Source organism: Vidua macroura, chromosome 9, assembly GCF_024509145.1.
Source record: "Vidua macroura isolate BioBank_ID:100142 chromosome 9, ASM2450914v1, whole genome shotgun sequence".
Taxonomy (NCBI): domain Eukaryota; kingdom Metazoa; phylum Chordata; class Aves; order Passeriformes; family Viduidae; genus Vidua; species Vidua macroura.
In genome coordinates, this window is record NC_071579.1 from 9,707,544 (window position 1) to 9,717,881 (window position 10,338).

Consider the following 10,338-nt stretch of genomic DNA (forward strand, 5'->3'; position numbering starts at 1 on the left):
ATTCATCTCTTGGGTAATTGCTGAAACTGAAAATGTTGACAGCCTATTACCAAAATCTCTGTAGGATCCTAATGTGGAGTTGAGGGATTTTTCTGTTAAGTTGAATGAGTCCATAGAGTCAGAGAAAAGAAGAATGTTGCCTGCCACCCTGTAGTTTGCCAGAATGAGTTCTATGCCATTAAATTATAAGGATATAAGGAAGAATCTTAATTTATAAAAGGCCATGTTGACATCAGCCCAAAATCCAAGTTTCTGAGTAATAGGATGCTAGAAATCGATAATGTTTTGTCTTTGAAGAGTTCGATTCTGTGTCTACTGCCAGAAATTATCACATATGTTTTTAGTTTCTTTTCCCAAAATAATTGTATCTGTGAGGTGGATGCATGATAACAAATTCTGAGATTGTGCAAAGTGGGCCTTTCTGGAAAAAAAAAAAAGATAAATTATGTGAAATACAATTGCTTTACTTTCTTATTGCTACCATCTCTATTAAGCAGAATTTGCCACAGCCAGAGCCACTGTGCAACTGAAAAAAACATCACAGGTGTGGGGGTTTTTTATCCTTTTTTAATTGATATCTTTCACTGCTGAATGTTTCAATTTTGTGCTCATCTAGTTCTTTATGTTGCTATAAATCTTCTGGATTGAAGCTTTGACAGTGAATAACAGGGTAGGAGCCAATTCCTTAATTCAAGTGCAATTTAATTTTCAAATCCATAAGTAGAGTGGTTGTCAGAAAAAGGTTTGAAAATTAATGTATTTTTCTATAAATAATGCAGTTCTATCTGATAGTGTGATCTCCCACAGTATTAATCTTTAATGATCAAGTGTTTCCACATTTCTCTTAACCATAGATCTACTCAGAATAAAAATTACAAAATAGTTACAAACAGCATCTGGTATTTCCCAACCCCCCTTTCTTTTAATGCCTGACAAATATCTCCAGTCTAGGGATACACTTGGTAGATTAAAAAAAAAAAAAACAAAAAAACCACACAAAATAAACAGTAATCCACTCAAATCAGCACATTGGAATTTAAAAACAATCATTAAATAGCACCTAGCATTGCAGAGTAGGTGGAAGTGTCCCTGCATTTGCAGAATTACCAGTTTGGAGAGACTCTAAAGAAACCATTAGGACTTGGTGTTAGTGTGTTTTTCTTCTGAAGTTATTCAGCCAGCTGGAAAGTAATCTCCTGAAGTGATCAGTACTTTGCTCACTTTGCTGATTGAGTCAGCCTTCCAAACCTAAACAGAAGAAAATAAAAACCACAGACAGTTTGTAAACCTAACCCAGCCATAAATGAGTCAACACGCCCATTAAGATACATTGATTTCCCATCTCTTCACATTTATAGTAAGTGCAGATTGCAAACAGGAAATTGTTAACTTTGTGGGAGGTGACACTAATTATGCACCACACTACCACCCAGGAAGCTGGTTTTGCATACTACTTACTGCACTTCAATTTTAGTGTTCTTGCCATGAAACAAATATAATTTTATCTTTCATGATGTTTGTCCAAATCGCCATCTTCCTAGGAAGAGTACTATTAGTGAATTCAACATATAATTCAGAGTGTGAACTTTGTAAGATTTTATTTCCTTATCTCTGTATAAATGTGATTATCCAAGTCTTTTCTATTTCTAACTGCTATTAGCTCGTGGTTCTAAAACCTTTATTCATGGGAAAAAACCTTAGGGCTCTAACTACACAGACATTTCAAAACTGATCACATTCTGAGAAATGCTGTGGCCTCTCACACCGCACAATCCTTCCCTGCTCAATGAGTACACACAGCAAACCCAGCTGCTGCAGTGGCACACTGGGGCCATGGCTTTCCATCCAGGTGGGGCTGGGACCCTCCATACTGGGGCCAAAATCCAAGCTGTGGATGTGTAACATGCGCCATTAGCAGTGCACATATTGCTCTCCTGGTAGATAAACAACAAAAAAAGTCTTCTCTAGACACTTGCGAGCTTCAGCACTTGGCAAGTGTTTCTGGTGTCTCTGTACCTCTCACACAGACAATTAGAGGAACTCTTTGGTTCATTTCTCACTTTGCAGCCCAGACTTGTTCTGAACTAGGCATGGAAGGCAGGGATTTGTCACCTGCCCTGACAGAGCTGACACACAGCTGCCCCAAACTTAGCTTCAGTCCTAAACCCTGATGTAGGAACCAAGTCTTGTTGGATGATCTGAAGTAGGATGAGTTCCCTTCTGTTTTAATGGAAGTTGGCTATCCTCTCTGAATGGATAGTGATTAAACACAGCATTCCATGAACTAACTAGTGAAGTGATTTCAAATGGCTTAATTCAAACCAAGAATTATTTAATTGCTAGAAAAATGAGTAACAACTTAGCTGTCTCTATATGCTCAATTACCATCCAAAATTCAGTATAAGATCTTGTTAATGATTTTCTCAAGTCCTTGCTATTTGCATTTAGCAAAGCAGTGAAATATGAGTTGTAATTTGTGATGAGTAGCACATCCCCAAGTTGCCGTGCCTCTGTGCTGCTGCACTGAATCTTCTCTGATGTGAAAGAGAGGAATTAAAACAGAGTAGGGAGAGGCAGATAACTGAGTGATAAACATGAATAATGCAATGATTTCCCAGTAAAACAACAACAAAAGTAGTAATGAACTTAGTAATTATTGTTAACATGTTAGTAACAAAATACAGTTCTTATATTTTGTTTTATAGCTCATTATATTCTAATCCAATATGTTCTGAATAATGAACTGCACCACAAGAGTAACTGACATAGATTGCACCTTAGGTATGCTTGAATTCAGGGTGTTGCTTTCTGGTTTGGTATGCAGTGATTTCAATATAGATAATATTTTTTCCAAGTAGCTTAATTGTTATGAGGAGGAAGCATTAAGAGGATATAGACTTTGTTGAAATATGTCAAGCTTGAAAATCTAGAGAGGAAAAGTGTCACTTCTTCCTTGAAAGGCATATATGGTTATAATGGAGTGTGTTGTGTTACAAACCTTGACCCTGTATCAAACTTCTCCTGAAAAAGCTCTTACAGTAACTATGTGTGTTTTTGGCTGTGCTGTAAGTAGAAACACTGCAGCTGTCCATAAGCTGTTCTCAGATAATCCATCTGTTACAGGAATATCAAAATCTCCAAAGGAGAAAAGCCACACAGCTTTCAAATGGGAGGCAACATAACTCTGCTTAACTGCCCTCTGTGGATTGTCTCTTACTCAGGGCCCAGCAGAGCAAGGCTGTCAATCAGTGCTTCAATGGGGACATCAATTAGCTCAGAATAGCTACTCATTTCTGATTGATTATTGTTGCAAATGGTTTATCTTTAGATAAATTATTCATGAATTATTATGGTCATCCTTTCTTTGGCTCTAAGGAATTTATATTACCTGATAAGTGACCAGTTTTTTGACTTTTCATCATTAATCATGGTACAGTGTTTTGTATTCCACCAGCTCATTTCACCTTTACTTGAAGGAGATGCTGACATATCATAGTAAATAATCATTGTACAGTAAATCCTTTACACTTAACAGCGTTAGCTTAAGCACCTTGCAGCATCTGTGCCATGTCACCATCACATTTGAGAGAAAGGAGATAATTTTCTTAATAAGCATCCTTTAAGCAATAGATTTTCCTGTGTTTCTACTATTAGTTCTGTTAGCTTGAGCTATCACTTTGTATTTAACTAAGGAAAGTGAAGCATGACTGTTTTCTAGTTTTAAGGCAATCTTCACATGGGTAAGGTTAAAATTTGCTTAAATGCAAAGATCTGTTGTGAATCCATCACAGTGTCACACATACTTCATGCAGGGACTAACAGCTCAGCCTGCAGGGAGGAAAAACTTAGGGAGTGCTCTGTGGTTTACAGTGATCAGAGCATCGGGATCTGTTAGATAAGTGAAGGCCTAGAAAAATATGAGCAGGAAAATTGTGACGTTAGGAAAAGGCTGGGGAGGGGAAATTGGACAGGCAATGTCTGAGAAAGTAGTAGACACGCGAGTGGTGAATTTCTGCTGTTGGGTGCTACTGAACATAAACTTGTAAAACTGTGCCCTTTTTGTATGTGAACCTGCTTTTATCTTGATTTTTCTGGTTTGGGGCTTAAAAAGGCGTAGCTAACTTCCTTACACCAACAGGAATGAAACATAGTTTGGGGCAGATGAAGGAATGGCTTGACTCCCAAAGGAAAAAGGAGCTGTGCTATAGAGAAGAAATGGCCTCAGAGTGTGGGGGGGATGTGGGAGGTGTGGGCATGGGTTCTTTTGTTATTAATAAGATATTTTTTGACCAGGGATAAGTAAGCTGTTGGATGACACTGCACAAAATACACATTGCTCTCGCTGGACAGGGTAAATACTCTTTAGGGGAAAGTCAATTCATAAACATCTTGCAAAACACTGGAAAGATGCACAGCATTTTTTTGTCGGTCAAGAAACCAGATGAGGTTTGGATCCAGTGGGATGGGATTTCAATATTGTTTTGCTGGTTTGCAGGATAAGTGCTTGACCAAAACCAAGCAGTCACTTGGACAGTCCTGCCTTCAGGGGATGCTCTGGGCTCACTTCCCAAGAGGATTGCCTGTTCTGTGGGGAACGCTGCTGCCAGAACCACCAGCCCTTATGCTGCACTGCCAGAAGTGCTGAGTGACTCCCAGGGTGTGGTCCTTCCTGGGTGCAGGGCTACCTGCTGTTCCTCGTGCCTGGGGAGGTTTGTTAGAACTCTTCCCGACGTGCCCACATGCTGGCAGCCTGTTTAGAGCACTGTCACCTACGCAGACAGGTCCAGCTTTGATGAGGATGAACAAAATCCATGACAGGAGAGGGAAGGCGCTGTCAGACTACCATCAGGACTGCAGTGTATATTAGCTTTTGCATGGAAATCTTGATGTGATTTCTGTTCCAATGGATTTTCTTCCCCTGGGAAATGGTATATTCAAAACGTCTTTCACAGCCTTTTGCACAGAAGTTGAAGTCATATTATATGCTTTAAAAGCAACCAGCACATTTGCAACTGTTTCAAACAGAAAACATATTGAGAGCCTGCTAAAATACAACTTTCTGTCCTTTGGGATTTAATTTGCTTAGAAACAAAACATTCCCCTGAAGATAAATAGCAACAGACATTGATTCTATTAACTGGAACAATGCTTCCAAATTAATTGAAAAAGATTTCCTAAAACCACTGTAACATTTCTATCAATTAAAAATACGTCCTGATTGGAAAGTTTGGTTCTGAAGAATTATAGTTACAGCACACAGAAAACTTACTGAATTAACTTTTAAATTAAGCTATTTCATATCAAACTATTTTAATTAAGCTATTTTATATCAGGCTACTTTATATCAAAGACAAATGCAGCATTACTTCAAAGAGTTCACACTGAACATGAAAATCATTAGCACTCAAAGATGTGCCATATGGCTTGGCAGGAACTGGAATACTCAGACATGGGGGCAGCTTGAAGCTTCAGTATTGTGAGTCCATTGGTCTAGAAGGAAAACATGCTGAAGATTTCAAAGAACATGGATATTGCCACATGGATCTATTTTGTTTTAATTCATTGGGTAATCCAGTCCTGAGTAATTACAAAGTACTTCAAATGTTAAAATAAATGTGCAAGTGGAAGGACAGTTGGTTTCTGCTAACTGTGTTGGTAAATAAATTATCAAATTCAATACAAATTTTAGATATAACTTCTTGATCTTGGGAAAATCAAGGGTGGAGAAACGAAGGGAAAAGATGTTTTTTGACAACAGATGATTGTGAGAAAATTCTATGCACTGGCTTTTGTCCTTCTAAATTCCAGGACATTCTTAAATCCTAGTGCAGTGATTAAAGCCAAAATGGTATGTGTACAGTTGAGGACTGTGCCTGGAACATTTTCCCAAATTCAAAGGATTTTACTCTGTGACTAGAAGATAAAGTGCTTGACTTTTCAAATGAGGTAATACAGACTCTACCTTAGAATACATTTAAATCCCTGAGAAATGCACACAGTGTGTAAATGAGAGAAAGTTTTATGTAAAGGGAAAGAAATAATCATGTACCTTGAAAAACCTCTAAACATGACTCTTGGACATTCAGCATGAGCACTAAATGCTGACAAGTGTTGCAAGTGCAACACAAACACCATGGGCAAATAAATCCATTTCCTTTCTTCCTCAATTCGTATCTCAAGATGCCTCGTGCAGGCTGGCAGGAATGGATCCCTCTGGTTTTGCTATAGAACAGTCATTTTCTCCAGGACATGTGAGGCTGGGCTGAGGGTGGCTGCCTGCAATGGTTGAAATTCTAAATTAAGGATTTCATTCTGCTTTTAGTCAGGAGCACGGCTGAAAATGCAGAGTACCTTGGAGTGCTTAACTCTCCTACCTCGAAAATGCTTTCCAGTCTTTCTGTAATGCAAAGGATAAAACTAGAATTAATTATTCTGAGGAAACCTATAATGGTTTGGGCCTTTTTTACTTCCTGAGGATTGAGAGCAGCTTCTTTTTTTGTGTGCCTTTTTTCCCATGACAAAGCTTGATTTTTTTTTGGACTATATGATTTGTTGCTACAGTAAAGAAAGCATTTAAAATATAGAAAAATAATCTGAGAAGATGCAAAAACATGTGATGTGACCAATATCATTTATCATCTGGCCAGTTCATATTGCAGAACTGTGATTGAGGATAGCATGGCAGTTGAGAGGTCCCGAATAAAAATGATAATAGTCGTCAAAAATAAAACTGTTTAAGGTACAAATTTATATTAAGTATTTTATTTTTTTTTAAACTTGTGCACAACTTTGCATTTGCAGGTCTTACCTGAAGTCTGCAAAGATAAAAGTGCCAACATACAGAGATTAAAAACAATTTTCCAGGTACTTCTGAACTGTCTGGAATTTGGAAGGACTGTAGATCTTATGACACACACTGGCCTCAGGAAGTATGGGCAATTCAGATAAGCTTTGAATAATCATCAAACATTTTGTTGCTTACTGCTTATCTTCCATTTCAAACTCTGAAATATTTTAGGCTTATCTGTCACAACAAAAAGGGAAAGGAGTCAAGGTGCTATCATGGGCAAAAAAATTGTACAACCATCAATAATAAGAGGTTTCTCAGTGCTCTGAGACATTTCCTGGTACCTGCACCCTCAGGCTGAGAACTGAAAGTAGGTAGAGGTTTGGGCTGTGTTAATTTAACAAAAGCATTTAAAAATATTAGCTCTTATCTCTAGAAGTGTTAGTCAGTGTAGAGAAAAGATAAGATTTCAATTAACTGGAGGTGAAATATTGGTTCAATGTGTTTTCCTTCTTGTTTTTGATGGCTTCTTATTTTCAGGATAGTAAAACATATTTAATAGTCATTATCTGAGTATTAAGCAATTATTTGAAGTTGTGCTGAACTGAACCTTTTTCCCCACAGCTCTGCTTTGACACTTTGTAATAAGGCAGTCTGGCCAAGTAGACCCAGTTTGGCAGAAGCAAGTGCTGTAATACTCAGTTCTCAGGTAAGTTACAGTGATGCTATTTTTATGATGCTTCTTTCTTATATAGTCTTATGAATTTCTGTTAAAATGAATTATGAAGCATTTTGTTTGATTTATTTGTTGGTGTACTTCTCAATTGTAGAGAATATATCCAAAAAAAGGGTATAAAAAACTCTCAGAGCTATTTGTCAGCTTATAAAAAGCAGTTCAAACAGTTCAATGATATTTATGATAAAATTATTTTGTGATCAGGATTTTGGGGTGGGGGTTCTATTTGTTGGGAATTTTGTGGGGGGAAGGGGATTCAGTTTGGTTTTTCATTGTTTGACGAGAAAGTTTTTCTAAATAACACAACAGGTGTTTGAAAGTCCAGTAGTTTACTGGTACTGGTACTTTTCAAGGAGTCTGCTTACTGTTAAGACCATTTTGCTCACACCAGTTTTGCTCAGGATAATTAGGATGGGCTCAAATTAATCAATAACTTGTGACATGTTTTCACTATTCTAAGTCATCTTAGACCATGCTTCCATGATGGCTGTTTTACCTTGTGTGCAGCAGAATCACGATTTCCCTAAATCTAAATAAAACCTATTCATCTTCAAAATCAGGCAGAAATATGTAATATAGATATTTATATGTAAATACATAAATGGAGAACTCATCTGTATGCAATGAGTGTTATGCTGAATATAATAAGTTTAATTTGGCTTATAAAAATAAGCACATTATTAAAAATGCAGTGTTTTGCTCACACTTGCTGTGGGAGAGCAATTGAAATTTCCATGATAAAGGCAAACTGCAGTAATATGTGTATGATTACTGACAGGATCAGAGAAGTTATGGCAAAAGGTCAAGGGATGAATGGCAATATTGGTGTTAATCAATCACTCCCTCTTGTCCTATAAAAAAGGAGAAAGCCAAAATGTTTTATGTTAGGTTTAAAGAGCATAAAGTAAGAACATCTGGAAGCTGAACTTCTTCACCCTTTTATTCCCCATATTGTTATTTATACGTTTTTATTAGGTTAGTCTTTCATCTTTTTCAGGTAAAATAAATAGACCCAAATGCTTCAGTCCTGCAGCTTTTCCAAACTTTCAGTGGCATTTGCAGTAGAACCCTCCCAGGTTCTGCAACACTTTTTTCACTGAGGACCTTGGCCACTATTCCAATAGAAATTTTATCCTGGCAAACAAGGACACAAAGTAGATGTTCTGTCGCTTCAATGTGCAGCAAAACTTCTGCTTAACACTTTTTTCTGCACTGTCATTGTCAGCTTGGGCTCAGGATTCCCAGAGCTCTCTTTGGCATTACTTCTTCCCAGTACCCTTTCCTGTCCCTAAGGAACGTGAACCACTTTTTTTTTTTTTTTTTAAATTCTGTATAAAACTTTATATTTAGCCAAACCAAAGATTAATGTTTCCTATTAGTGCCTGGTTTACCATCTGGTAAAGATGGCTTTTCATCATGATTATTCCACTGCATTACTCTTTGTCTCAATCTTTATATATCAGCAAATATGACAATAATTTAATTTCTTTCTAGTGAGAAAGTCACTCATCAGAGTATTAGTCTGGTTATAATATCCAAACTTGGAGGAACTTATTAAGTGACACCTAATTAAAAGTAATATCATTCTATAGGGTCCTTGAGGGACTTGTGATATCCTAAAGCAAATGTTTAGTTTGAGCTCTCTTTTGTCTCCATTGGTTTGTTGTATATTGAGATTCCATGCCAAGAGATTTGTGTTTACAGGGGGTGATGATGGTGATAGAGATGTCATTGAGAAAGTTCTTGTGGTATAATGAAAAAAACAACTACCAAAGACTGTGCAGCTGCTCTCTATTCCAAGTTAATTTCATGACTGAGTCCCTCTTAAATTTAGACATTTATATCTTGTGTTAGGTTTTATCTGTACATGGCTCTTTCAGAAGAAATTTGTAGGCACTGGCTGCTGTAATTTACTCAGTCCTCTCTAGAAAGTAATCAAAACTGTCCAGACTTAATGGAACACATTAATAACTTTAGGGGTAAAAGGTTAAAAAAAGAAATCACATGCAACTTACTACACATGAACTGATAAAAACACTAGCTATAAAATATTTTGCAAATTCAAATTTAGTGACTCCTACATTGTTACAAAAAATATTGAATATAATTTACTTATTGAAATTAAATTTTCTTACTTAATTCCTCTTGAACCTATCCTATTTCCAAAGTTTTGTGGAAGTGTGGTTATAAACACTGCATATTTATAATTTTTTATTTAAAATATTAGTAAAGAGAAAGGTTAGCAGTGATAGGAGGAATGGGAATTATTGGGCAGGTGGTTATTCCAAGACCTAAAGGATGATTATAACTGACCTATATTATTTACATCAAGAAGATTTCACCTCAGTTCTGTTCCTTTTTTGTTAGATGTGAGGATTCCTGCCAGTTAAACATAAAGCCTTCACTGAAAGAGCACCAGTGCTGAACAACAGACCACAAATGTGGTGCCAGTACTTAGTGCACCTGATTTTGTCAGGATATTCCAAGTGCCACCTTTTATGAATCAGTGTAACTTCACACACTAACAGTTTGTATTAGTGTAAAGGTCTTTTTTTGGTAGACTAAATAGATTTTACAGAAATTAATCTCTCTTACTTCTTTACTGTAGGTGAACTCAGATCTCTGTTTTGTCCTCTGGAGTTAGTAATGTATTTACCAGAACTACAAATCCTGTCAGAAGCTGCTTTGCTTAGAGCCTAAGTGCTCTGAGGAGCTCTTGAGAAGCTGGCAGGGCCCTGGTAAGAGACAATGGTGCCTTGAACAGCTCCTCTCTGTGCTCTTCCTTTGCTCACACAGCAGCACGCTGCTGGAGTGT

At 37.1% G+C, this 10,338-nt stretch overlaps 1 long non-coding RNA gene across 1 annotated transcript in view; it reads left to right on the forward strand.

Annotated features, from left to right (window-relative positions):
* The window catches only part of LOC128811683 (uncharacterized), a 186,346-nt gene extending 178,850 nt beyond the window's left edge, over positions 1-7,496 (forward strand). The window contains exon 3 of the long non-coding RNA XR_008438427.1: positions 7,412-7,496. This is a non-coding gene — a long non-coding RNA (uncharacterized LOC128811683). The remainder of the gene's footprint in view (positions 1-7,411) is intronic.
* The last annotated feature ends 2,842 nt before the right edge of the window (positions 7,497-10,338 follow it).